Raw genomic sequence first — 27,883 nt, forward strand, 5'->3', positions numbered from 1 at the left:
ACCAATCCCCGGCAACTTTGTCTGGGCGGCTGCAAAAGTCTAAGCCAATCAGATAAAAGAAAGTGCCATCCAGGCTACCTATTGGCTACATGGATTAGCAGTCAGCAGTACTAATAGGCGGGGAAAGGAAGCGTTGAAACTTTAACTTGCTCAAGCTTCCGGGACCCGCGATCCGCGGCCTAAAGAGGAAGTCGCCCCTGGGCGGGGCATGCGCGCGCAGGACCTCGCACACCGGAACTACACGCCCCAGGATGCATTGCAAAGGCCCCTCGGGGGCGTGGGAGGTCGAACCGGTCCGGGGATTCTTCTGCTTTGCCGTTTCATCCTCTACCGTTGTCTTCCTTGCAGGATGACGGATTTCCCACCTCTGTCACTTTTGAGAAGTACAAAAAAAGGCTTTCTGAGTCGCGCCAGAGTTTGTGTAAAGTCCTCCGTCACCTCTTGGGCAGCAGCAGCTTGAATTCCACCTATATTGGCCCCGAGTGTTTCTTTGAAGCAGTGGTTCTCGGTCGCGGCGATTTTGTGCCCTCGCCACGCCCACCCCGTTCGTGGCAAGGCACGAATACGTCCTGTTGAGGGGAGGGAGTTGCTACTGACTTTCAGGGGGTGAGGCCAGCCACGCTTCTGAACACCCTTCAGCACGGCTACGGATTACGGGGCTCAAAATGCCAGTGTCGCAGCTGTTGAGAAACTGCTTCAGACAGTAACTTGATGAGTCAGGATTGCTGTAACGTGTCAAAGCAGTTAAATCTGGAAAAGTCATTATTTGCATACCCATGCTCATTGCAGCATTATTTGTGATAGCCAAGAGGTGGAAGCAAATGTCCATCAATAGATGAATGGAGAAAGAAAAGGTCATTTTTAAATCAAACTATTTGGGTTTCATTGTCATCACTGAGGTGTAGGATTTCTTTATGCAAGGTTCCTATGAAAATAATACAATAACTAATAATACGAGAATAAACTCTTGTTTTGAATACTCACAACTGTAAACCTACTTTTGGCCCACCCTGTATATATTTTGGATATTAACCCCTTATCAAATAGGTTTGCAACTATTTTTTCCCATTCTGTAGGTTGCGTTTTTCACTGTTGATTCTTCACTGTGCAGAAGTTTTAAAGTTGGTTGTGTAGTCCTATTTGTTTTTTATTTTGTTACCTGCACTTCTAGTGCCATAGTCAAGAAATCATTACCATGACCTACATCAAGGAGCTTTTCCCCTGTGTTTTCTTTTAGGAGTTTTAGTTTCAGGTTTTATATGTAAGTATTTAATCCATTTTGAGTTAATTTTTGTGGGTGGTGTAAGAAGACGGATATCCAGTTTTCCCAACAGCACTGATTGAAAAGACTGTCCTTTCCCCATTGTATATTGTTGGTACCCGCAACAAAGATTAGTTGTCTGTATATGCATGGGTTTAATTCTAGGCTCTCTATTTTGTTCCACTGGTCTGTATGTCTGTTTTTATGACACTACCATGCTTTTGAATTACTATGGCCTAGTGATATATTTGGAAATCAGGAAGTGTGATGCTTCCAACTTTGTTCTTCTTGGTTAAGATTGCTTTGACTATTTGGGGTATTTTGAGGTTCCATATGAGTTTTACGGTTCTTTTTCTAGTTCTGTAGAGAATGCCATGGGGATTTAGGTAGGGACTACATTGAATCTGCAGATGGCTTAGGGTAGTAAAGACATGTTATCAATATTGTTTTCCAATCCATGAGCACAGGATGTCTTTCCATTTGTTTGTGTCTTCTTTAATTCTCATTATTAATGTTTTTGAATTTTCAGTGTTTAAGTGTTTCACCTCTTTGGTTAAAATACTTATTCCTAAGTATTTTATTCTTTTTGTTGCTATTGCAAATGGTATTGTTTTCTTAATTTCCTTTTCAGATTGTTCATTGCTTTGGTATAGAAATGGAACTGATTTTTTGTATGTTGGTTTTGTATCCTGAAATTTTACTGAATCGGTTTACTAGCTCTAACAGGGATTCTGTTGTTGTTGTTGAATCTCTAGGAATTTCTGCATGTATTATCATGTCATCTGCAGAGATAAAATTACTTGAATGCTTTTTATTGCCTTGTGTTGTCAAATTGCTCTGGATAGGACTTCCATTACTATGTTAAAAAGAAGTGGCAAGAGTGGGCATCCTTGCCTTGTTCCGAATCTTGGATGGAAGGCTTTCAGTTTTTCCGTAGTGATGATGACAGTAGCTGTGGGCTAACATCACAGAGTGCCATAGGAACTCTGCAAATAGACGGCTGGCAGTGTTAGTGCCATCTGTCCATTCACCTAGAGCCAAGAAAGACCACTAAAAATCATTTGACTTGTTTTTTAATCCACTATTGTATTAGTTTCCTGGGGCTGCTGTAACAAATTATGACATCCTTGGTGGCTTAAATAAACAGAAATGAATTCTTTCGTGTTTCTGGAGGCCAGATGCCTGAAATCAAGGTGTCAGCAGGACACCCTGCCACTGGAGGCCCTCAGGGAGGGTCTGTTCATGACCAGCTTCTGGTGGTCGCTGAATCCCTTGGCTTGTGGTCGTATCACGCCAATCTCTACCTCCTCCTTCTCATCATCTTCTCTTGTTTCCGTGTGTCTCTCCTCTGTGCCTCATAAGCCAGCACAATGTCATCTCAAGATCCTTGACTGAGTGATATCTGCAGAGACCCTTTTTCCAAATAAGGGTCCCATTGAGAGGTTCCAGGGGGTAGATGTGGATGGACTGGGCATTTGGGCCTGGCGTAGAACTGCTGATGTTGCTCCCAGTGCCCTCAGCTCTCTGAGCAACTGTTCTCGCTAAAAGGCTAATATTTTTTAAACAAGTTTATTTTCTCCGGACACATTACTTTGCTGCAAGTAATCACGATGCTTGGTGAACAAATGAGGCACTAGGAAACTCACTTGGGTTGCAGGGGAATTTTCATTTTTTATTTTCGTAAAGAAAGTCTGCTGTGATGAGATATAATGTTTTAAATGTTCTGTTTTTTCTAATCACTGTGGATCATCGGGCATACTCCGGTCATATGCTTAGTCTGAAATAGTGCTGAGGTACGCTGCACTCGTTCAGCCCAGCTGCTGTCATTGCATAATAAACAATGCTTTGCCATCTAATTAAAGAACAAACTAATTCACACTTGGTTGTGTCCTAAAAGCACAACATTCTAGCCCTGGCTGGTGTGGCTCAGTGGATCGAGTGCCGGCCTGTGAACTGAAGGGTCACTGGTTCGAGTCCCAGTTAGAGCAGGTGCCTGGGTTGCGGGCCAGGTCCTCAGTACAGGATGTGCGAGAGGCAACCAATCGATGTATCTCTCACACACTGATGTTTCTCTCCCTCTATTGCTCCCTCCCTTACCCTCTCTCTATAAATCAATAAATAAAATCTTTTTTTAAAAAAAGCACAACCTTCTAAATTATCTTTTCTTGTTTTGGCATGATGGGTATACATTGGCAATTTTTTTAAAAATGTGGTACCGTTGTACGTGTGGCACTTGAAGTGATGTTGAGACTCGTGGTGTGCCGAGCGGCAGTGAAAAGTAATACTGAAGTCAGCAGTGACAGTGTGGCTGGGAGTCTGCACATCTTAAGAACTTTATGGTGCCCTTGAGGGTGGTCTCTGTACATCAAAAAGGTGATTCAAGGCCCTGGCTGGTGTAGCTCAGTGGATTGAACGCGGGCTGCGAACCAAAGCATTGCAGGTTCAATTCCCAGTCAGGGCACATGCCTGGGTTGCAGGCCACGGCCCCCAGCAACCGCACATTCCTGTCTCTCTCTCTTTCTCCCTCCCTCTCTCTTTCTCCCTCCCTTCCCTCTCTAAAAATAAATAAATAAAATATTTTTTTTTAAAAAGGTGATTCAGAAGTGACAGTTTTCTTAAAATATGTATGTATTAAAGTTAGACCCTTAAATCTTGATTCTTCCTAAAGTTTTTAAAATTTCATTTCACATGTTCACGATGGGAGGGCTAATTCTGTACTAGTCCCTTCAACACAGCTGGTAGCAGCAGTCCTCTGTCCTGTTTTATTTGGGGGGTGGGGGAGTGCTAGGTGTTAAAATCTCCAAGACTCACTCTTTGTCCTTGTTGCCCTATGATAATAAGGGCTGAGAAATTCTAATACCAACTAAAACCATGTGGACAGAAGGCTGTTCATCAACTTGCAGTGAGGAATAAAATCACTGAACTAAAATCCTGTCATGAATAGGTCTGTGTGGTCTCCTTCATAAGCAGGGCACAGAGCGAATTCATAATAGAACCTCTTTTATTGAGGATTTAGCACGAGGAATCACTGTGTGGAGTAGCAGAATTAGCCTGGGTATAATTAAGTGGGTTCCCTATGCACCACAGGAGGTTTTCCTGTGAATGGAATCAGCATGGAGAGATGGATGGATGGATGGATGGATGGATGGCAGGCATCAAGCTATGATAGACTGATGCATCCAGCTTTTAACAGGAACAGTCTTGCCAGTGGGATCAGAAATACAAGAGGTATGCCGCACTCCCTGCATCCATCGCCACCTAAGAGAGAACCTTTCCTTTGGAACAGGGAATACTTGAGGTTTGCTGGCTCAGACTCATTCTTCCCTGTACAGCCCTTGGATAAGAGGCATTTGCTGCTCTGACTTCCCGTTTGCTTTGCTTGGTGACTTTGCACGTCTCCACTCTAATGCCTTATAAGTGCTCTTGGCATTAAGCTCACAGGTGACAATCCCATTTTTCTCATTTCAAGGTTTGTAAGGAGCGCCTCTCTGCAGCTCCAACCGTTGGAGGTGGTGGAGCACGTTAATCGTCCACAGCGTTCTAAGTCCCTGTTCTGTTACAGAACCTTGTCTGGCTTCTTGGCACCCTGTGGTGCAGCAGTCTTTTCTGCGCCTGGCTGAAGGAGACGTTGAATAAGGAATTCCTGCACAGAATGAGTGTACCTGGACTGCGTTCCTTCCACCTCATAACTCTGAGGTTCCAAGCTCACGTGGTCCTTTTCACATTCTGAAAGTTCACAGTCGTTGGCAGCCTTGAAGAAGTGGCAACTTCGTTTGGTTCTGCAAAATCAAAGTGTGATGGACAGCTGGAAGGTGTTTGGCAGAGAAAGCGCTACAGAGCCTCTGTTAGTTTGCTAGGTGACAGAAGCGTTGTCTCACAGTCCTGGAGGAGAGGGGTCCGAGATCAAGGTGTCAGCTGGACTGGTCTTTTCCGAGAGCTGTGAGGGAGAACCGGTTCCAGGCCTCCATCCTGGCTTCTGGTGGTTTGCTGGCAACTCTGGCACATCCTGTCTCCTCCTTCACAACCCATGGGTACCATGGCGTTCTCCCTGTGTGCTTGCCTTATTAGGCCACATGGCTGTGTCTGAGGCATCCTCCTGCAGTCAAAGTTCTGACACCAGGTGGTGTCTTTTTTCCCAGCCACAGGTAAAGCAGATCCCAGCACTCAGGAAGTCTGCAGAAACAGGCGGAGTCTGGGCAGCCTAGGGAGCTGCAGTGCGATGTAGCAGGGTGGGCTCAGACTTGGGACAAATGGCCCTGGACCCCAGTGAATGATTTTGAGCTTCAAGATCCCCATCTGCAATGTAAAGGAAATGAAAAAGTTGGCTTCTTACGGCCCCTCCAGCTCTAAACATGAGTTCTTGCAGCAGCTGGGAAATCTGTTTCAATCTCTGAATTTGGAGGCAAGCCCTATGCTGTGTCCACTAGGAGGCAGTAACTGTCTGCGTTTGGATGCCTCACCTTAACTAGATGTCAGTTAAAAAGGTGTAGTGGTGAAATAAGGAATCTCTTCTTAGATTTCCCCTAAATACCAAGCAAGCTACTCTGGACTAATAACTTGTAAGTCATGTCCCTTTTGGCAATAAACAAAAATGAGTGTTTTGCTGCTTTCTGCCTCAGTTTGAATTTCCCCAGACTTGACCCATGAAAAACCATCACTTTTTCCTACTATATTGAACTTGGGGATCATTGACTTGAGTGACAGAATTTCAGGCCTAGGAGGGCTCTTTGCAGTTAAGGAAACAGACCGGAGTGGTGAGTGGCTCCCGCAAGCGAACGGCTGCACCAGGACGGGAAACAGCCGAAGTCAGTTTCTCGGCTCAGTAAGGAGAGGCGGTCTCTGAAGTTCCTGGAGGCCAACGGTCTGATGTTCTGGTCTCAATCATGTCTGGCCGGTGATCTCTGCTCCCTCACGGTGGCTCTAACTAAACATTATGTTTAGTAGGTTGGCTTTCTTTTTTTTTTAAGTAGACTCCATGTTTTAGAGCATTTGTAGGTACCCAGCAAACTTAAATGGAAGGTACAGAGATGTCCCATATACCTCCCACCACCAGGCATGCATAGCTTTTCCTGTTGTCGACATCGATCACCAGGGTGGTCCATTTGTTACAACTGCTGGACTCGTATTGGCTCCTCATTATCACCCAGAGTCCACAGCTTACAGCAGGTTCACTTGTGGCATTATGCATTCTATAGTTTAGATAAATGTATAATGATATGTATCGACCACAATAGCGTCACACAGGGTACTAGTTTTACTGCCCTAAGAATCCTCTGTGTGCTACCTATTCACCCCTCCCGGCCCCCAACACCTGGCAACTACTGACCTCTTTACTGTCTCCAAAGTTTTACAGTATATAGACTCTTCAGATTGGCTTCTTTCGCCTCGTAAATGCATTTAAGCTCCCTTCGTGTCTTTTCGAGGCTTGATAGCTCCTTTCTTTTTAGTGTTGAATAATATTCCCCAGTCTGGATGGACCACAGTTTATTTACCCATTCACCTACTGAAGGACAGCTGGATTGCTTCCAAGGGCATCGACTTTCTGAATGTGCAGATGCGTTATTCAAAGCCTTCCTCCTCAGAGAGAGAGGCAATGAAATCCCATTGTAAAGGAGGAAGAAACTTTTCTCTACCCTCAAGGTTCTTCCGGTATAATAGTCAAATAGATAAGAGGCAAATTAGCCAGAGAAAAGGACCAAATTCAATTACGTATGCATACAAATCTATATGGAAACGCCACATTCAGGAGACGGTCAGAGTCCCCAAACATGAGAGATTCACAGACAGAAAGGGAAAATGAGGGTCATGTGACCCCATGGGCTACAGATGGGAGAGGCGGCCCTGGGGCTTCAGAGGGGAGGAAGGTCACCGAAGAGCAGATTTCAATAATTAGAGGTTTGCCCTGCCCTATAGACTGGTCACAAAAGTTCTGTCTGGCGATAGCTCTTATTATGGGCAAGGCCCCCTAATTTAAATTCTTTACGGGAGAGACATTTTTCTCAGGAGCCTGCCGAGTCTTGGTTGTCTTCAGTTCAAGGAATTTCACAGGCCAAAGTGGCACATCTTGGGGTGAGTCATGCTGAACCCCTGCATCATTAAATCAATTATCTCAAATTAAATCTCTGGCTAAATCCTCTATAATGGTGGTTCTCTGGACTTTGGGATTTCACAAAACAGGAAAATTAACAAAAATGTTTGGGCATCTATATTAGGTTAATGTTACTGAGTGTGGGTTTTTTTTTTATATTTTGCACACTTTTATTTTAAACCTGTCATTTTCATGATGCTCCTATTTTAAAAGAAAAGACATTTCAATGCGAAAGTAGAGAGTACACAATCTCAGAGTACGTCACAGTGAGATAAATAAATTCCTTTTGGAAAAACTCTCGCATTGTTCTTATTTCTCTCACTTTGTACAGATCAGTAAAATCCTTGTTGCCCACTGAATCCAGCCTACGGATCATCCCGGGAACCACTGCTGTAAGGAACTAGCCAAAGCAACAGAAGTTCCTTCACAAAAGACCTCTTCTGCTTATGAATGGCTCCTTTCAAGAGATGGTGGAGGCTAAAGATTTCCAAGCTGGGTAAGAAAACAGCGAGGGAAGGAAAGTAACATCTTGTCAAGCCGAACCTCCAAAGAACTTCCTAGGAGAACATTTGCAACTTCTGTTCCTGTACGATAAAGCACTCCTCAGGCCTAAAATGCCCTAGAAGTAGAAAGGGATGGGGAAGGTGCAGAGAATGCTACCCTCTGTGGACGCAAACCCGCTGGACCAGGGAGGTGGAAGGAAGTTAAGCCCGAGGCAGATGGTTGGAGGCTGTAGCAGCTGTGTGGGCCTGGGAGCAAATGCTGAAGGGAGAGGGTCATAGTCCCAAAAGAGAAACGGAGAAACCAGAATTTCCGCTTTTGTTCACTCAGTGGCTTTTTGGCAACAGCCTACTTCCAGTCTGTAGTTTTAACAGGACCCCAAACGGTTCTTAACGTTATCCACTCAGATAATGCTGCAACTTCTTTTTAAAAGATATCAGGTTGTAAAGAACCACAAGTTTGTCACAGCCACTCGCACACCTCATTTTATCTGTGTCCTACATCATATTGTCTGAGAAAAGATACTTAAAAAAAAACAAAACACCCCACCTTAGCCCTTGGTGGGATTTACTGGGTTGGTACAACTTAGGGTATGAGTCCTATGTCATTTTTGGTCATAAGGCTGTTCCTATGTTCTGTCTGATCGACACTGTTGCATTTTGCTGTCTCTTATAATACTTTCTCTTCAACTAGTCAGGTAAAAGTCAATCTAGGACTCCCCCTGGATAGTGGGGGCATTCATGGGACCCCTGAGCCGCTGCACTGTGCGCTCCTCACCTACAGGAAAACAGGAAACCACAAAACCACAGCTGCTGGAGACGCAGAGAGGTTCTTGCCACAACCTCTCTCCCGACCTTGAATTATGCCCCAAAGGGGGAAGACGCTGAAATAAGAAATCTAGTCCTAAACAACTTTTTAGCTCTTTTTGCTATTAAAGCTCTGGTAGCTTAGTACAGTTTTCCCCAGAGGGAAGTTTAGCCGTGCTCACGAGGACAGGCTGTGAGGCACCTGGGGATGCTCTGGAATGCTTCTGGAGTCCGTCGTGCACAGTCCAACCGTCCCTGTGACTTAGACTCTCGTCCCCTTAAGCAACAGGTGAGATGTTTGACCACTGGACTTTGACATAATCCCAACACTTTTTAACATAAAACAGAAAGTAAAAGAAGGTACTAAAATAATACATCCTCGTTATGGGAACCTGGGGGCAAACAGAGGTAGAAGTTGATCACCAGGCTCTTGGCCCCTGGTTACACCACCGCCCTGTGTCTTCTTGTCACTTACCCTTCCTGTGTCCTTTTCCAGAAACAGGTGGCCTCGCGGTGCCCGAACCACCTTTTATTCTCTGATCACCTATGTGTGTGTGTGCGCGCATGTTACCGCCCCAGGAGTCTCACTTCCACTGGCTACAAACTTCCTTCTTGTGGGTGGCTCACTGCAGTTCAAGACACCCTGGAGCGTGAGGGTGGGAGGGTTTTTGTTTTAGTTGCTGTTTCCCACCAGAAATCTATGAAAGTGCACGTTTGCCTATGTAGCGCCTATGTAGCCATCGTCATGCCTCAGAATCGTTATTAGTTGGACAAATACAAAGAGTAGCTTGTGTCTAGAATACATTTCTTGGATTCCCAGCGAAGCTGAATGCTCTCCTGTAGCCTTTTGTCTGAACCTTGTATTTTGGTGACGTCCTGGTTAAGTCTCTTAGGCAGAACCAGCTGCAGTGACACTTCCCGCCGATGACCATTTAGAGACCAGCAGTGATGTCCAAGGGCAGCATTCCGCAGAGAATGCGAGTGAGAGGGCCACAATACTCGGCTGTGATTACCAGACGCTCCACTTGAAATGCAGTTATAAAGAGAGGCAGTGTTGTTTTAAAGTGGAAGACTAGAACTCTTTCCCCTTCCATGCATTCCCAATGTAGTTCTAAGTTGGTTCAGCACTTCTGTGTGACATTCCACTCGTCTACCCATGAACTGAACTGGTTAGCTTTGTGTCTGCTTCCTCCTGTGGTCCGTGGGGATGGGGAAGCCACTCCAGGTGAGGTTATTATTCCTGGGGGCCCCTTGAAATACAGATGCACACATTCCAGGGTTCTGAAGTATAATCTTAGAACTGTTTTCACTGCTGTTAAAATGTCCCACCTCTAGTTGAGGGGCCAACCCAAATGAATCACTTCTTTAAAATAACCGCTTAAACATCTCTGAGGATAATCGACAACTGAGTTGCATAAGCCTTCCCTCGTTGACATTAGTCTCGGTGTCTCCAATGTGCAGAAACCCTGCCTTGTACTTCTGAAACTCTTAGAGCATCTTACCTGCTCCTTGACACATAGGTAGGAACACGCACATCTTTATGAACTTGACAAATTCCCGGTGGCCCATTGACGTTTGAGGACTACCTCATTGGTCAATATTCAGCCCCCCTTCATCTGCTGTTTCTGTATATTTTGAAAGCCCAGGCTTATGGGAGTGGTGGATCCCGGAATTCTGGGAGAAGTCAAGTGAATGGTGAATCTCTCTTTTTAAGCTGAGGAGCCGGATGGGGTGTACAGACCCATAAACATGGCCAGTGTCCTTGTCCAGGGATGCCAGGGAGTGCAGCACATTCGACAGAAGTAACATATGTAAATGGAGAGGCAGGAGGTCAGAGATGGTGGGGAGGAACACCACAGTACCCCACTGCTTGAGTTGCAGGCACGTCCCCTAGTCATCCAGAGCTCTGAGCAGGGGTTTCCTTATCACTTAACTGGTATAACAATGCCCTGTGTTTTCAAAGATGTGAAGCAGGAGCTCTCTTACTGGAAGGACCTTAGTTACCATCACTTTACAGAACACGAGCAATAGCCAGTATAGCTGATGATGCACTACACAGCCCAGCCGGTCTACTCTTGCTTTAATCTTAGCAGAGAGTTCCTCAATCCTGGCTGCATGTTAGGGCCACCTAGAGGACTTGTCCTTTTTAATCCAGATGTCTCAGCTCCACCCCAAAGGTTAAGAGTTCAATTCTGGGAAAAGGACCAGAAATGGTTTGTTTTTTCAAAGCTCTTTTGTCCTTGTCTCTACTTTCTGGGAGTCTCCCTCAATTTTTATTCCAGTCCTTCTTTTGAGTTCCTAGTTCTACCATCATATTTTAATATAACACGTTTACCATTACACAACGTGAGTTCCTTAGGTGGCCTTTGCTGCCGTTGTTGTTTCAAGTCATTAGAGACTTCTCTAAAGGCAGCTATTAAAGGCCAAGGTGTCTTTGCAAACCGGGTGGCCTCCACCCCTCAGCTCCCTACTCTCCCCTCCTGGTCTGCTGGGCTCTGCAGTCCCTGTCCCACCTCCTCTAGGGTTTCAGGTGGAAATGTCAGAACACTCCGGCCTGCAGTCCTTCCGTGGACCTCTCTGTAACTGATTTCTCCCTGTGGACCAGTGGGAACAAAGCTGCAGGTTAATGTCAAAAGGACTGCAATCCCTGCTGCACTCAGAACCCTCCTGTACCTGTGCCCAGAGGCATCAGGAAGTATAGGGTATCAGGGCCTGCGTCCTAGTCAAGGTCAAAGGCAAGTTCTTCATTAGCATCATGCTCAGGACTTTTCCTAGGCTTCGCTGAGGCAAAATCGAAAGAAAAAGGCAACATGCTGTCACGTTCCCCATGCCAGGAAGCCCATGGGAAAGAACTGGAGGTACTGGGGTCCCCCATCAGAAATGGGCTTTCTGTGCCGTGGTGCAGACCGCCAAGACAGCCCCTGTGCTTTTTGCTTTCTACGGAATCTGAGGGCTGGTCCCATGGCGCAACACACAAAACACAAACCCAGGAATGTTCCGGAAGTGGGCAGTCGTGACGGTCACACAATATTGTGGGTGTACTTAATGCAACCAAATTGTACACCTAACAATGTTTTCAATGGTAAGTTTTATGCGAATTTCATCACAATTTTTTTAAAGGAAGAAACTCGCTTGCTTCTAAAACCTAAGGTCCATTCTTGATTCTCTCCTTTATTTACCCTACAAGATCAATCTATCAGAAAGTCTTGTCATCTCTTCCTACAGAAGACTTCTGACTTCTGGAATCATTCTCTCCATCTCCACAGCCACGCCCTGTTCCAAGCCACCTTTGTCCCCTTTTATGACCTCAGCGGTAACCTCCTCACTCCGGACTCATCACTTTGACAGGCCCTTCCCCTCCTGGAGCCCATTTCCCTCTCAGAAGACAGATGGTAAGTTAGCTCATATCAAAGGATTGTTTGAAACCTAATGGCTTCTTCTGGCTCTTGGGATAAAAGCTAAAGCTTCCTACCTGAACCCCAGGCCCCATGTGATCCACTGCAATTTGCATCTTCAGCTTCATCTCCTGCTACTTTCTTACTCGCTGTCCATGATCCAGCTACTCTGGCCATCTTTCTGCTCCTTGAACATGCTCAGCTTGTTCCCACCTCACGACCTTTGCCCTTGCTGTTTCCTCGGCCAGGCCCCTGCACGCTGGCTCCTTCCTGCCATTCAGACCTCAGCCTCATTTCACCTCTGCAGAAAGGTGTCCCTCCATCACATGTCCCTGTTGCGTTTTCCTTATAGCCCTTTGCATTCTTTAGTATTTTCTTGTTTATTTGTCTAATAAAGTATTGTCTATCTCCTCCCGCTAAAATCGGGAAAGTCAGGGTTTGTGCTGCCTGTCGCTACCAGAACCAATAAGTAGAGACAAGGATTGAATGAATCTTTGTGGGTACTTTATTCAGATACAAGTGGTCTGAGAAGACAGTGGGTTGTGTACCCTAAAGGTCATCTTAACATCTCATCTCAAGCCAACCTTTTCATAAGAAGAAGGAAATGGCAGGTCAGGAGTTTGGGGAAAAGGTTAATCAGGTAAGAGTTGCAGTCCAGCAGTGACTTTTCCTATTACATCTTTATCTACTGATCAACAATTTTTAAAAAGATTTTATTTATTTCTAGAGAGAGAGGAAGGGAGGGAGAAGGAGAGAAAGAGAAACATCAAGGTGCAAGAGAAACATCCATTCGTTGCCTCTTGCACACCCGCAGCCCAGGGACCTGGTCTGCAACCCAGGCACGTGCCCAGACCAAGAAGTGAACCGGAGACCTTTCGGCTCGTGGGATGATGCTCAACACTCTGAGCCACACCAGTCAGGGCTCAGCAATTCTTTCTCTTCATCGCTGGTCGTTCCTTCCCTGAAACACGGCGGCTCAGACCCTCTGGGGCACAAACGTTGAGTTGCTTGTTGACCCCCTGAGTCACGCAAGTCACGTATTCCTGTTCCTGGAAAAACAGCTTTCCCCATGCATCAATCACTTACGCCTATCAACTCTAACTTGATATAAAATCTTTAACTCTTTAGCTACCCTATCACCCCTAGAATGGAAACTCCATGAACGGCAGAGGTTGCACTGCTGTATTCCCAGCACCTAGAATGATACCTGACACATAGCAGGTGCAGAACAAGAATGACTGAGTGAATGAATGAAAAATTAAAGTGCATTTCCAAAACCTCAGGAATCTCACTGGCAGTGAGTTGAAAGCTGCCTTCCTCAAAAGATATGTCTGTGCCCAGAACCTGGGACTGTGACCTTATTTAGAAAAAAAGTCTTTACAGACTTAATTAAGTTAAGGATCTTGAGATGAGATCATCTTGAACTACCCAGGTGGGCCCTAAATCCAATGACAAGTGTCCTTATAAGAACACAGAAAGGGCCCTGGCTGGCGTAGCTCAGTGGATTGAGCGTGGGCTGGGAACCAAAGTGTCGCAGGTTCGGTTCCCAGTCAGGGCACATGCCTGGGTTGCAGGCCATGGCCCCCAGCAACTGCACATTGATGTTTCTCTCTCTCTTTCTCCCTCCCTTCCCTCTCTAAAAATAAACAAATAAAATCTTAAAAAAAGAAAATATATATCAGTAAAAATTAATATTCACTAATATATCAATTTAATTAAAAAATGTAAAGCTTTAAAAAAAAAGAATACAGAAAGGGAGAAGACACAGCAGGCGCCTGTGAAGACAGGCAGAAACTGGAGTGTGCTGCCACAAACCGAGGCATGCCTGGAGCCACCAGAATCTGGGAGAAGCAAGGAAGGGTCCTCCCACGCGGAACCCTAGCAGCCGGGCTCTGCCAACACCTTGATTTCAGGTTTCTGGCCTCCAGAACCGTGAGACAGCACGTTCCCGCTGTTGGAAGCGACCCAGTTTGTGGTATTTGCTACGGCAGCCCTAGGACAAAAAATGGCAGCCCCAGGACAATAATACACTCCCCAAATTCTTTTGAACTTCGTTGGTATGCCTTGTGTGCTTACTTTGATGCTAAATTAGCCGCATAAACCAGGATGTGCTTATTTCCCACATGTTTGACATATTCCGCCGCCACCTGAGAGCTAGGGGAAGGAATGTATTGTTCTACTTCTTGGCGTCGCCCACAGCAGTCTGTAGAGTGTTAAGGTCAGGCACTCAGCAAGTAGGCATCTGTGGGGGTTCTGAATAAGTCATCCCGAGAGGTGCTCTGTGTGCGGTATGCAGATTACTTTGACCTAAAGGCATGTTAGCTTTGGGCTCAAGAGAAACTTCTACCCTTCCCTTTAACTACCTCAAACAACTTGAATGAAGGACCTTGCCCACAGTGAGAGATTATCAGATAGTTTCTTTTGACCTATTTACAGGGCAAAACAAACTCACCTCTGCTCTTCTCATCATCCTGCAATGACCCTTAGAAGCCCCCAAGATGCAGTGCCTCATCCCTAGCTGAGGATGTCTTATAAGTCTCAATTCCCGTTTCTATCTTGGAACCTCTGGGGCAGGTGGAGTCTCTAACTCTCGTGTGGGCAGGGTTCCCACCCACACGTTCGTGTTCAATGTGTTTGTTTTTCTCGTGCCAGCCTCTCTCGTGTCTATTTGATTATTAGACCAGCCAGCAGAACCTCAAGAGCAGAGGGAAGCTTGCTCCTCCCACACTCACTGACTGAACAGTGGGGAACAGGGACAGGCTCACTGCACAGACAGAGGTCACGAAGCAGCGACAGGGGCATCTGAGGGATCCAGGGGACTTTGCCGCCTGTGAAAGCCCCGAGGTGACACAGGCCGGAACCTAAGTTTGGCCCTGTCCACACCCGTCTGCAGTCCCTCGAATCCAGTCTCGAGCTCCTATCACCTCAGTGCCCCCCAAGCCTGACAACTGGGGACAGGGTCTGCGAGCCTTGTGCTGTGGCTGGTGCTTGCAGAACTGTCAAAATGACCGGGTGCTCGGAGGGGAACTGACAAGATGGCGGAACGAACAGGCTTTGCTCTCAGTTCCTCCTGTGCCCCAGCTGTCACCGCACGCCCGGGTCTGGCGGTGTTCACCGGGGCCTTCCTGCACGGAGGGAGGAGGGATGGAGGGAGAGAAAAGTCAAGGGAGAAAACAGCCCACAAGAAAGCGGGAGGAACAGCAGGCTCAAGGGAAAAGCAATGACCTCGAGGTTGCTTAGTCTGTAAAAACTGGCTCTGGACAAAGAAGGTTGCCCTCTGTCCTTTTTGGGCACCAGAGGAGGAGAGAGCCCCTTAGTACGTAGGTAGGAGCCAGCAGCTGTGTTAGGGGATAGCAGGCCCTTATTCGCCCCTTTCTAAGGCCACGCCTCTGTTTTCCTTCCCTTTTTTGACTGTGGGTTTTTCCACTTTATCTTTCCTGCCCAGGGTGCACTGGGGAGCTCTGTGCTCCTTTGCAACAAGGTTCTTCTCACCTGTTGAAGGGAAGAGACTCTGTAAATGCTCCACAGGGTACACAGGACTACAGAAGGCAACAGGGTACCGCCTCTGCTCCCACCTGTGCCTGTTTGTGGGCAGAGGGCAGGGACCATTGACCTTCCTGCCCTGGGCCAGTGGGGGATCCCATGTGGCCAGGACAGAGTTGGTGGGAGGTCTCTCTATTGCCATTTTTCTCTGCTGCCTTTTAAGGATTTTCCCCCACTTTCTTTTCAAATGCAGAAAGGAGCAAACATGTATGTGAAGCAAGAAGTGAGGATAAAGAAAGGAAAGGAAAAGGGCCAAGGGAGAGAGCAAGGGGGCACACCTGTGGTAAAAACACCAGGCGTACGAGAGGATCAGGTAACAAAGTTGACACACGCAACAGAGAGAGAAGTTCTCTCCACGCCATGTAAGGAAGATCAATCAGTAAGCAAACTGAGGGTGTGAGCACCTTCTGTACAGTTAAGACTAAGGGTGGGTTTCCTCAACTGCAGACATTAAAGATTGAAAGTGGCCAACGAGAGCAATGAACTTGAACTTGAAAGGAGAGTCATAATAGTGTAAGTTATAATCTGAGAAGTGAGGGAGGGTGTACACATGTGACTGGGTCTCACACACACACACACACACACACACACACACACACACACACACAGGCCTGCCTGTGCACACGCTTTGGCTTAGAATGAATCTACCTGGGCCTTGCTTTATCTCAGGAGGGTTCTGCGTGGATCATGATGGGGTCAAAGACGGGATGGGCAAGCGACACTGGAAGGGGTGGCTTTCATGTGGTGGAACTGGACTGGCCTCGGGTAAATTCTTAAAATCACTTTGTTGTCAAATAAAACACAAGTACACACCCCAAAATAAAATGAATTTAAAAATAAAATACAGCACAGGTAGAGAAAATCATGCAAAACAAATGTATGGCTTTCATAAATTACTGCAAGGTGAATGCCTTTGTAGCCACTACCCAGATCTAAGAGTAGAACTCTTCCCCAAAGTGCCTTCTGGGTCCACCCCCCCCCCCACAAGTCAAGCCCCTCCCTCCCCCAAACAGTAGCGACCCCTGACTTCTACAGGAATTACACACTTGAGCTTTTTCTGATTGTACCACCCGGGCATGCACACCAGGCACTCCGGTTTGCTTCGTCTTCTTCGTGTTTAACTGGGTGTGTCTCGTAGGCCTCCTTCCTGTCTGGATTTCCCCTGGAGCTTCCCCGTCCCCCCAGTTTCTCTGTGACAGACCTGCAGAGTTTCCCACAGGCTGCATTTGCTGATCATGCTCTCCCAGGGCTGGGAAAGGCCCTAGCCACCATTTGCGAGAATGGTGGGAATGCATAATGGAAAAGACTCCAGTGCAGGAATCTGAGTGTTTTCCCAGCTCCAACTGCAACTGGGAAAGGATCTGGCTCAGCTGGGGGATGTACAATGCGGTGGTCACAGGGCCAGGGGCCATGGAGTCCATCAGAGCAGCGACCCATTCCTGTTTCCTCGTCTATATGAAGGACACGGTCGTTTATACAGGACAGACTCCTATCACAGGGTGGTTGTAGGGATTCCATAAAGGAAAGCCCTTCTTGCTGCTCCTGATGCAGAAGATTCATTTTCTCCTGCTATTATGACCAGGTGCTCTCCCTGCTAGTACAAAGAATCACTGTGGGCAGATCAGTTCACCTCTGTGCACGTCAGGCTGGCCTTCCAAAGAATCAGCCCTTTCCTGCGGCGTGGTTAAAAACACATGCCTTTAAATATACGTCTTCCTAAGTTGACATGTGTGTCTGCTTTTCTTCCTACAAAGCCTCTCCTCTTCCCCGTTGGCTTCGGCAGTTGACCGCGTTTCAGACAAGTGAGTCAGCTGAGGCGGGACCGGTAAATTGCTGGAGCCAGACGCGTGTGGGTCTTCCTCAGGGGAGGGGGTCGGGCCAGGTGCTCATTTTATTCCTTGCCAAGCACTGGCTGAAGTAACTTTAAAATGTGCCCTCCCTTCCCCAAGGGTCTGTTTTGAGATCCAAAGGAGATGATAACATCTTCAAATCTCCTTGAACGTGGAAGCACCGGCCAAGGGCTGGGGCTGTTTTTGTGCATGTCTTCCTCACCGGACCTGTCCCCCTGCCGGGCTGGTAGCCGTGCTCCGCCTAGAACCCGGGCGTGATCCCCTCAGTGCTGGGGTAAAAAGCATGCCTGGCAGACTGCCTATCCATGTCTCATGTCTGGTAACTCCTTCAATTAAAAGCAATTGAAACTCTTGTCTAGCGAGAGGAAACCCTGCCGCCAGCTACACTCAGCAATGAGGGAAGAACGTCTGTCAGGCCCAGGGTGGCGGGGGGGGGTGGAGATGGAGCCGATGGAGACTCGGAGCTCAGCAGGGCACCACCAGGAGGCAAAGCGATGGCAAAGGAGCCGTCCTGGCAGCGGGACCAACTCGAGCAAGTTGATTTCTCTTTTGTGAAATTTCACTTTCTGCTTTAGAAACGTTCAGACTCGCACACAAGTAGGGAGGGTAGTATGAGGACACCCGGAGTCACCCGTTATCGGCCTTCTGCCCTGGAGGCTGTGGAAGATGAAACTGAGAGGGCTTGGTGACGGACTAGGCGGCAGGGGAGCTGGGATGGTGAAGAGAGGAGGAGAGCGAAAGAGAAGGAAGGAATCCACAATGACCCTGGGCCTCTGGGTGGGGTCGAGTAGAGAACGCAGGAAGTCAGGCCAGCCTGGAGGAGGGCGATGTGCTGGGTGAGCAGAGGCTCACTGGAGTGCCGGGCTGTGCTGATACCGCGCTGACACCCACTAAACGAATAAGCAGAGCACCCGGGGTCCACCAAGCGCTCTCTGAGCCCCCTGCAGGACTGGCCCGGCCTAAGGGAGCTGCTGGAGCATCTGGTTTGTTTCCCCTCGAGGCCTTACATGCTTGTTTTGCTCCTTGAGGGTTTCTGAAAATGAAAAACAACCACCTAGACTTTTTCCCAGAAAAAGAGAGTTTTAGCGTATAAACAGAAGGAAGCCTGGCATAGCTCAGTGGATTGAGCACGGGCTGCGAACCAAAGCATCGCAGGTTCGATTCCCAGCCAGGGTACATTCCTGGGTTGCAGGCCATGGCCCCCAGCAACCGCATATTGATGTTTCTCTCTCTCTCTCTTTCTCCCTCCCTTCCCTCTCTAAAAATAAATAAATAAATAAAATCTTTAAAAAAAAAGAAGGAAGCAAGACAGTGTTCTAGAAAGAAATCAGGTGATGCAACAAGGCTCTGTTCCACCTTGCAGGCAGCTGCCCAGGTTCTACTCTCGGGGGGGTCTCTTCTTTTTTTTAATAATTTTTTCATTTAAATTTTATTTTAGAGAGAGGAGAAGGGAGGGAGAAAGAAAGGGAGAGAAACATTGATGTGAGCGAGAAACATCGATTAGTTGCCTTCTGCCTTTTGCAGGAGCTCTGATGGGGGCAGAGCACAGAGCCAGCAACACAGGCACGTGCCCTGACCAGGAACCAAACTGGCGACCTTTGCAGGACAACGCCCAACCCACTGAGCCACCGGGTGTCTCTTCTGGGAGCCCAGAACCCAGCTGTGCCTCCCAGCTGGCCGCCTTCTTCCTCTGCTGGGAATACACTGGGAGTGTGCCATGCAGGTCAGGCTGATCTACAGATGGGGGTGGGAGCAGGCTCCCCCTCAGCCCAGACGGGGAATGTCTGTCTCATTTTATGTCAGGATGGCACTGACTGTTCTCCTTGAGTACGCAGAGTTCCTGCTTCTCCCCTGGTTGTAACCAGCGATGTTATCACCCTGGTTGGCTGATCCTGATGATTCTGAAGCGACTTCCTTATTGCCATTCTCAACATTATGGGCAACACCGAGGGTGCTCTTGGAGTCTCTGGTTTTATAACCCTTGGGAGGGTAAATAACTCTGCGCCGATATAGACCTGAGTCACTTAAGCTGCGTTCATTACCTAGAAAGACCTCGGTTATTCTGACCAGTCCTACACTGTTGCGTACTTTCCTTCACCTTCTAGCCAAAGAGCAAGACAAACAAATAACTTGATTAAACTTCTACCAGCCTTCTACCCAGCTCAGCCTTTCTAGCCTCCCTTTTTCCTTCTCCAGAATCTCAATAGCCAACTAATTGGACGGTTTGACCTTGTTTTATTAGTTCATTTATCTCTGGGTGTTGCCACTTATCTAGAGAACAGGGAGAAAAAGTGCCAAGAACTCACGTGGAGTAGGAGCAGTACCTCCCGTCCTATCTTGGTGCAGAGGTGGCTGTAACAACCGCTAACGTGGTGGGAGGAGAGATACAGCTTATTCTTTGTGAAGCAACGGTAAGGTATGTTCTGGGCTTCCATTCTAGGGAGAGCCCAAGCCTGGGAGCCTCTAGTGTTGCTCCCTTGGGCACAGCCTGGGTGCCAATTACTCCAAAAGCCTCTCCACCCCTTCTGGTGCAGCTCAGCCACTTGATTAACTGTCTCTTTCTCGGTGTCCTGCCTGTAGGCTCATTGGCGGGGCCCTGGGTTGCCTTGTCACCACAGTGAGGAAGGAATCTGCCCTGCCGCTCTCCCTCCCTGGGTGCCTGGCCATGCGCTCAGCTCCTCCTCCTTCCCCTCAATGCCACTCAGTGGCCTGTGATGGGACTGCTGCAAAGATAGATCCCACAGATGAGAGCTGCCTGAAATTCACTGAGGAAACAGACTTAGGGTATGTACCACATTGATTATGAACTTGTAGGAAGTGGGGCCACTTAGCTGCCTGTTGGGGGAGCCTGGGGTCGACACCAGCCAGGGAAGGACAGGCAGTGGGCAGGCTGCCTGAACCATGCTCCCTGGGTTAGGGGAGAGGACTGGGGCAGGAATGGGGTACCGGATGTGCAAGGGGATGAGCGCGGAAGTGCCGGGTGGCCGACGCCGGCGGAGGCCAAGGCCTGGCTTAGGCCGCTGGGCCACAGCTCCCACCCCTCTCATGAGACTCCTGCAGTGGCCTTCTCCGCCTTCTGGTCTCCCCACCTCCTCTCTTGTTCCCTAAGAATCCACTCTCAGCAGCCAACGCCTCCTTTTAAAGCAGAGCTCGGGCCTGTCAGCACCCCGCTTCACACCCCGCCCCCACTGGTATTCGATTCCAGTTAGGATGGAATCCAAACCCCCCACCTTGACTCAAGGCCCAGTGTGACTCCCTGCGCTGGACTGCCCGGTGCCACCGCCCTGGCTCACCCTGATGGGCACCCAGACTCACAAGGGCACCGCTCACCACACCCTCTGGAACGAGAGGGAGGAAAGGTTGGAGTGGCAGAGGGCTCAGATCCCACGGGGACAGCAGGAAGGTCACTCTCTCTGAGAAGCCAGAGCCCACAGACTCATTTGACTGAGAAGATGAAATTTCCCTTGTCTGCGTGCTGCCTTTAAGACTGGGCGTCACCTAGGGAGGCTCAAGATGCGCAAACCCTGCACCCAGCCAGGATGCTTCCGCAGAAGCACTTGTGCGCATGCGCCAGGGAGCTCAGGAAGCAGCCCTCAGCCAACCACAGCCCGCCGGCCAAGTCCTGCCCCCAATCCCTCCTTGTAAGGCCCCGGAGCTAGGATCTAGTTTTCCAATTTTTAAATGGCTTTTCCATCTTTAAAAGCATTTAAAGATTTATTTGTAAATAAAGAAGACTGTGACAGAGACCATATGTGGCCACAAAGCCTGAAGTTTTAACTATCTGCTTGTTTATGGGAAAAGTTTGTCGGCCCCGGATATGTAGGAATGATTACACAAGATTGTCTGTAATAATGAAAAGCTGGAGACGTGCAATACCCATCAAGAGTTTGTTCAGATCATGAGTATCACACAGCAATGGAAGTGAACGAACCATAGCTGCGTGTAGTAATTGGGGTGATTCTTACATACTATACTGAGCAAATAAAACAGCGTACACACACACACACACACACACACTGCACATAGGAATGTTCCAGTCACATCAAGATCAAAAACAAACACACATCTAATTTAGGGAGGCATATATGGATGGTAAGCTACGAAGAAAAGTAGGAAATCAAACGTTCTAACCGTGAAAGCTGTGATTACCTGCAGGGCTGAGGGCGGAGGTGGTGACCAGGCAGAGGCGCCTAGAGGTCTCTGAGGTGTTGACCCGTGTTGATTTCCTGGCCATGGTGATGGTTATGTGGGTTTTCCCAGAATAACTCATTGTAACCTGCGCACCTGTATTTTATACACGTCATCTCTGTGTAAGACTGTTTTGGCTAGCTATAACTACAATAATGCTGTATAACAAACCACCCCAGCATTCAGTGACATCAAACCGCAAGCCTGTGTTCTCACAGCTTAGGGGGTCAGCAGGGCCCGTGGCTCTGCTCCATTTCAGTGGTTCTTACTTTGGGCTGCAGATTGGCTGGCGCACCTTTGCCCCATGGGTGTTCATTTCCACCCAGACTCGGGAGGCTGCAGCTACCTAGGGGGAGCTCCTCCCATGGCAACATCAGAGGCTTAACCTGGGCACACTATCACTTCTACCTCATTGGCTAAAGAAAGTCACATGGCCAAACCCACATCAAGGGGTGGGGGTGTATACTCTGCCCACAGTGAGGCAGAGGGGTGAAGACAGTGGAGCCAATAATGCATGTCTATTTCTCCCAATAAAAGTCTCAGTTAGGCCCTGGCTGGTGTGCCTTAGTTGGTGGGAGTGGCCTCCCATAACTGAAGGACTGTGGGTTCAATTACTGGTCAGAACATATACCTGGGTTGCAGATTCAGCCCCCAGTTAGGACACATATGATCCCTGGTCCCAGCACATGTGGGGGCAGCTGACCCATGCATCTCTCTCACATTGATGTTTCTCCCTTCCTCTCTCTCTCTAAAAACAATGAAAAAAAATGTCCTTGGGTAAGGATTTTTTAAAGTATTAGTTAGGGAGAAAATTGAGGTGACTTTGGGTGTCGGGGTTCAGAATGAATCACCCCAAGATGTGCCTTTGTGGTATTCGGATTGTTTTGAACTAAAGGCAACTTTAGCTATGAACTCAGGAGAAACTTCTGCCCCTGACTCAACTACCTAGAAGAACTTGAATTAGGGCCCCCCCCATAATAGAAGATGGCCTCTTTTGACCTATCTATTTACTAAACAACTCCTCTCATCATTCTGCAATGACCCTTGGAAACCCCCAGCCACCTTGCTTAACCCCAGCTCGGAATGTCTTATAGACACATGTTCTCCTGTCTCTGAACCTCTCGTGCATGTGAAAGTCAGTCTCCATGTATATGGGGTTCCCATACATATGTTTCTTTTCTCTTGCTAATCTTTCTCATGTCTAATTACTAGATCAGCCGAAAGAAGCTTGAAGGTAGGGGAACATTTCTTCCTCCATCGCAGGGGTGTCTAGCTAGGAGTGAGAAATTCTAATCCGAAGCTCAAAAGCAAAGACCAGAGTTTGGCTCTCCTGCATTTAGGTAGCAACTGATGCCCCACAAGTGAGTTGTCTGGGGACAGTATCCTCCCAGATGGAGCCAGGATATCACTCATGTGAGTTGGACTCAAAAAGACAATCAAGTACAGGGGATTTAAACAGGGGCCAGCAGAGGGAAAGGAGGAGAGGGCAAGGAAGGAGAGACTTTGAAACCCAACAAGGCCAATGCTGCCAGCAGTGTTGAGTGTGACAACTGTGCTGGGTTTTGCTTTTCGGGGATCACCTTCGAGAAAGGCATCTGGCAACTCTGCAGGGCCCACATCCCATCTGCCATGGGCTGAGCCCATAGTATGTCTTTCCCCTGAGAGATGGCCTCTTCTGACCTCTCTATTTGCTAAACACCTGCTCCTGTCATTCTGCAATGGCCCTTTGAAGTCCCCAAGCCACCTTACTTAATCCCTAGTGCAGGATGTCTTATATGCCCATATTATGGGTTGAGACAAAACAGGGTTGTTCTTTCCAGCAGTGTGGCTGCCCAGCGGTGGTTCTCCACTGTTTTCCTCGCTCTGTCCTATGCCAGGCTAGTGCCTCACGCCGACAGCAGCTGCAGTGTTCGCCATGGGGTGACTTTCAGCTGACGTCAGCTTCCTCCCATCTCCTTTTAAGAAACATTGATATATTAAAAAAAAAAAAAAGACAGAGAGGAGGTGGCTAGGAAAGGATGCTATACCCAGGGAGGATATTGTGTTGCCTATAAATAGAAGAGTTTGGGTTTCTGCCATTCACAAAGGTGAATTCATGGTCAGTGCCCTTGAGGAACCTACTCATTGTCTGTAGAGGAAGGGCTGCAAAGACCTCCCAGGAATCCAAGGCAGGGCGTCGGCAGGGCATCGGCAGGGCTGAGCCGACTCAGAGGCTATTTGCAGTGATGGCACTGAGGAAGAAGTGGCTAATTCTGACCGGAAAATGCCGGGAAGGGCAGGTGTGCAAAGGAAGAAGCTTCAGGGAGTGGGCTTAGCCGGAGAGCCAAGAGGAGAGGCATCGAGTGGGGGCCGGCAGCGCGTGGAGTGTCTTACTTAACGTGTAGGGAGAAGGCGGCCGTTGAGGCTGGCAAGGAACTGTGGGGCTCCATCATGGGGCACACGTAATGCCAGGGGTGTTAGTGCGCAGACTCTGCAGGCCGTGGGGAGCCACTGTGGGTGTTTGAGGATGAGGGCGGCATGACCAAACTCCATTTTAGAAGATATCTGGCAACAAGGTGCAAAATGAAATTAGCTGTCAGGAGCCCAAAGAGGAATTGCCAGGCGGGGCAGTTGCTATGGAAATGGAAGCTCTTTGCAAAGTGTGAAACGGAGTAAAACCTGCAGGTGGGAAGTTTGACTAGGGAATCCTTGGAATGAGCATGTCCTCGTCCTCTCCAGCAAGGGGACAGTGCTCTGCTCTCCCTGGAGGGGAACGGGTTGGGCTAAGTCCACATCTCCCCTCCTCCCCAGTCTCCCTGTGTGCCAAGGTAGAAAATGATAATAAGACCAGCCTGGGCTCAGAGCTGGGCTGTGACCTGGGGGCCGGAAGCTGTGTCCCAGGCAGTGACGAAGCAGAAATCTGCCTGTCTTCCTTCTGTGACTCACTTTTGCCTGGAGTTGTCACTCTGAAAAGGCTCACTTGGCCAAGGTTGGTGGATCTCTATGTAAGACTTGCACGCCAGCTCGAGGGATAGACCTGGGTTCTCCAGAAAAACAGAGCTCATCCTGAATGCTCTGTCTGGGAGACCCCATTTCAAACCCCCAAGATGAGCCAGTTTCACTGGCCTTTGGGGGTCCTTTTAAATTATGCCTCTCAGCTTGAATTTTTGTTGTTGTTTTTACCAAGAAACATTAAAAATATGAAACTATACATCTTGATTAGGAGATTCAGATAATATGGTCTCCGGAGCTATTTGGGGCAGGTCATCGAACACTGTAAGTCCTCAGCTTCCTATCTATAAAATGGCTTGGACATGTGGTGGGTGAGTCCACTCCTGCTGTGATAATCCCAGACGGGTGGCCCTGGATACCGGATGCAGGGTTGGAGTCCTGACTCCACGCTCGCTGAGTAACCAGGCGAGCTGCTCTACCTCGCTGTGCCTCAGTTTCCTCCTCTGAAAAACAGCGGTGATGACTGAACCTAACCCACAGGCTGCTGGAAAGACGAAATGAGTGAATACAGGTGAAGTGCTCCGAAGAACATCTGGCACTACAGGGTGCTCAGAAAGGCTCAGTTCTGTCCCAGCCAGATGGTAGAAATGACCCAGGTATCTCTGCCCTGGACGAATGAATAAACAAAATATGGTCTACACAGACAATGGAACATAATTCAGCCTTTAAAAAGAAGGGAATTCTGACGCATGCTACAACATGGATGGACTTCAAAAACAGTGTGCTCAGTGAGGTGAGCCGGACAGGAAAGGACAAAGACTGTGTGATTCCACTTGTCTGAGGGTCCTGGAGAAGTCACAGCCGTAGAGACGGAAAGTAGAGCGGTGGCTGTCTGGGCCTGGGGAGCGGATGGGGGCTCACTGTGTAATGGGGACAGCGTTTCTATTTTATTTTATTTTATTTTATTATTTTATTTTATTTTATTATTTCATTTCATTTTATTTTATTATTTTATTTTATTTTATCTTATTTTATTTTTCAGAGTTTCCATTTTGGAAGATGGAAAACGTTCTGGAAATGGATGGTGGTGGGGGTAGCAGAACAACGGGAAGGTACCTAATGCCATTTAATTGTACACTGAAAATGGTGAAAATTATAAGTTTTATGTTATGTGGTTTTTACCACAACTTAAAAAAAGAAGTGTTCACCGTTGTTACCTTCAGTCTCAGCTTTCGAGAAGCTTTCTCTGGAGAGGAGAGCCCCAGAGGATTCGACAATCACCGTCGGCCCCGTAACCCTGGCAGGTAGAGCTCACCTTTGGCTTCCTCTCGTGCCTTCCCAGGTGTGGTAAGTTACCTTTCCCCCTTCAGATACAACCCCGTCTGTGTTGCACCCCAAAGAACCGTGGAACAGCCTAGAAGGGAAAGTAGGAGGAAAAGAAATAAGAGGTTCCCCGATCCTGCTGGAACTCTGGCTGCAGCTCCTGGCCCTCACCATCCACCCAATGGAGTTGGAGAAGTGGGCCCTTGTGGGGTCCCCTCAGAGCAGCACCGGGCAAATGGCAGGTCCCCGAGAAGCGATGCTAAGGCTCCAATGAGTATTGAGTTTGAAGGCTTTTGGGTCCCATTTGGGCCTTCAGCAAAGCCACTTCACCGTGGGACCCACGGGATGTGAGGACCAGGCAGCCTGTGCCTTGGGCAGATGATTCTCGCTTGTAACCTGGAATGCCCAGTGAAATGCCCAGGACAAGGGCCGCCCCTGGCCTCCGCGGGAGGAATCCCCTTTCATGCCCTGTTTAATGAACCTTTACTGATTATGTCCTCTGAGCAGGACTCCAAAGTGGGTGCTGCTCAACCTTGGGGAGCCTTACCGATGCTGATGTTGCACCAGCTCCCAGAGATTCTGGGGTCAGTGACCGGGATTGGGATCTTTAAAGATTTTATTTATTCATTTATTTTTAGAGAGAGGGGAAGGGAGGGAGAAAAAGGGAGAGAAACATTGATATGCAAGAGATATATAGATCAGTTGCCTCTTGCACGCCCCCAAATGGGGACCCATCCCACAACCCAGGTGTGTGTCCTGACTGGGAACCAAACCAGCAACCTTTCAGTTCGCAGGCTGGCGCCCAATCCACTGTGACACACCAGCCAGGGTGAGATTGGGATCTTTGAAAGCTCTCCGGGTAATGGCACTGTGCAACCCAGGCTGACCACTGTGGCGCTGAAGTTCAGACAGGAGGCCTGTGGCCCCCGAGAGCGAAGGAGGAGCTGCAAGGACGCAAGAGCCAACGACGCAACAGAGCGGCGGCTTCCCGAGGCACAGTCGTGTGCCAGGCAGGCTGCTTCCCGTGGGCAGGGTCATTGACCTGAAGCTGACTCGGTCTTTGCGCACCCAGTGACATGAAGGCCCGCCTTGCGTGTTGAGGACATGGTTTTGTGAAATTTACAATAAAAGAAATGGTCGCTTTTCTGCCAGTCATGCTATCTGGGCTCTTCCCTTTGCCTTGACTCTTGAGGCCTGAGAGGGGTGTGGCCAAAACAAACCTGTTCACGCCCTGTCCTGTGCGTGTCTGCTGACTGCAGACAGCTCTGCTGACTTCAGCCCTTCCGAAGTAGTAACGACACCGTCCAATGGGTTTCTTCCATCTGTGAGGTCTGCTATGTCTTCTGTTTTGAAATCCACGGTGGCGAGGCGCTGACTCACTTCCCCCAGCTTACTTGGAAGAGTGCTGCTGCTCCTGGGCCCACAAACCCTGCAGGCGCCTCCCCTCCTAGAGGTCGGGGACTGGGGTGGAAACTTCCAGACTCAACAGCGAGGGCTTGCAATTCCGATTTCAACAACTCTCCCACTGATGGACGGTGGGGAGAGCAGGGTGTCGAACGGACAGCTAGGTGGCATCTGGGGCTTGAGTTCTCTGTAGGAAAGGAGATGTGTGGTTGGCCCTAATTCTGACCTTTCAGGAGAGGGCCAGAACGTCCTGCCGGTGACTCCGACACTAACCAGCTTGTGTGTGGCCATTGGGGACACATCCGTCACCAGACGCTGTTCTAGGCGCCTGGAAAACGGCCAAGGCAAGGCAGGTCCGGGCACTGCCTCCTTTTATTTTTTTAAGACTTCGGTTATTTAGAGAAGTTTTAGGTTTACAGCAAAATTGAGAGGGAAGTCCAGAGATCTCCCAGACACCCCCTGCCCCCCCACACGCACGGCCTCCCCCATGATCAACGTCACCCATCGGAACGGTACAGTTTCACCAATAAGGAGCCTGCACCGACACACCGTAATCCCTCCCAGCTCCTAATGCACCTTTGGGTCTGCTCCTG

At 48.5% G+C, this 27,883-nt stretch overlaps 1 long non-coding RNA gene across 1 annotated transcript; it reads left to right on the top strand.

Moving 5' to 3' along the window:
- The first annotated feature begins 19,741 nt into the window (after nt 1–19,741).
- LOC123829537 lies at nt 19,742–27,142 on the top strand. Its single transcript, XR_006787614.1, has 5 exons — nt 19,742–19,860; nt 20,025–20,228; nt 25,606–25,675; nt 25,787–25,910; nt 26,674–27,142. It is a non-coding gene; the product is annotated as an uncharacterized LOC123829537 (long non-coding RNA).
- Nucleotides 27,143–27,883: the final 741 nt, after the last annotated feature.

The sequence above is a fragment of the Phyllostomus hastatus genome, unplaced genomic scaffold (assembly GCF_019186645.2).
Source record: "Phyllostomus hastatus isolate PE091 unplaced genomic scaffold, TTU_PhHast_1.1 phas_scaffold_11, whole genome shotgun sequence".
In the NCBI taxonomy this organism is placed as follows: domain Eukaryota; kingdom Metazoa; phylum Chordata; class Mammalia; order Chiroptera; family Phyllostomidae; genus Phyllostomus; species Phyllostomus hastatus.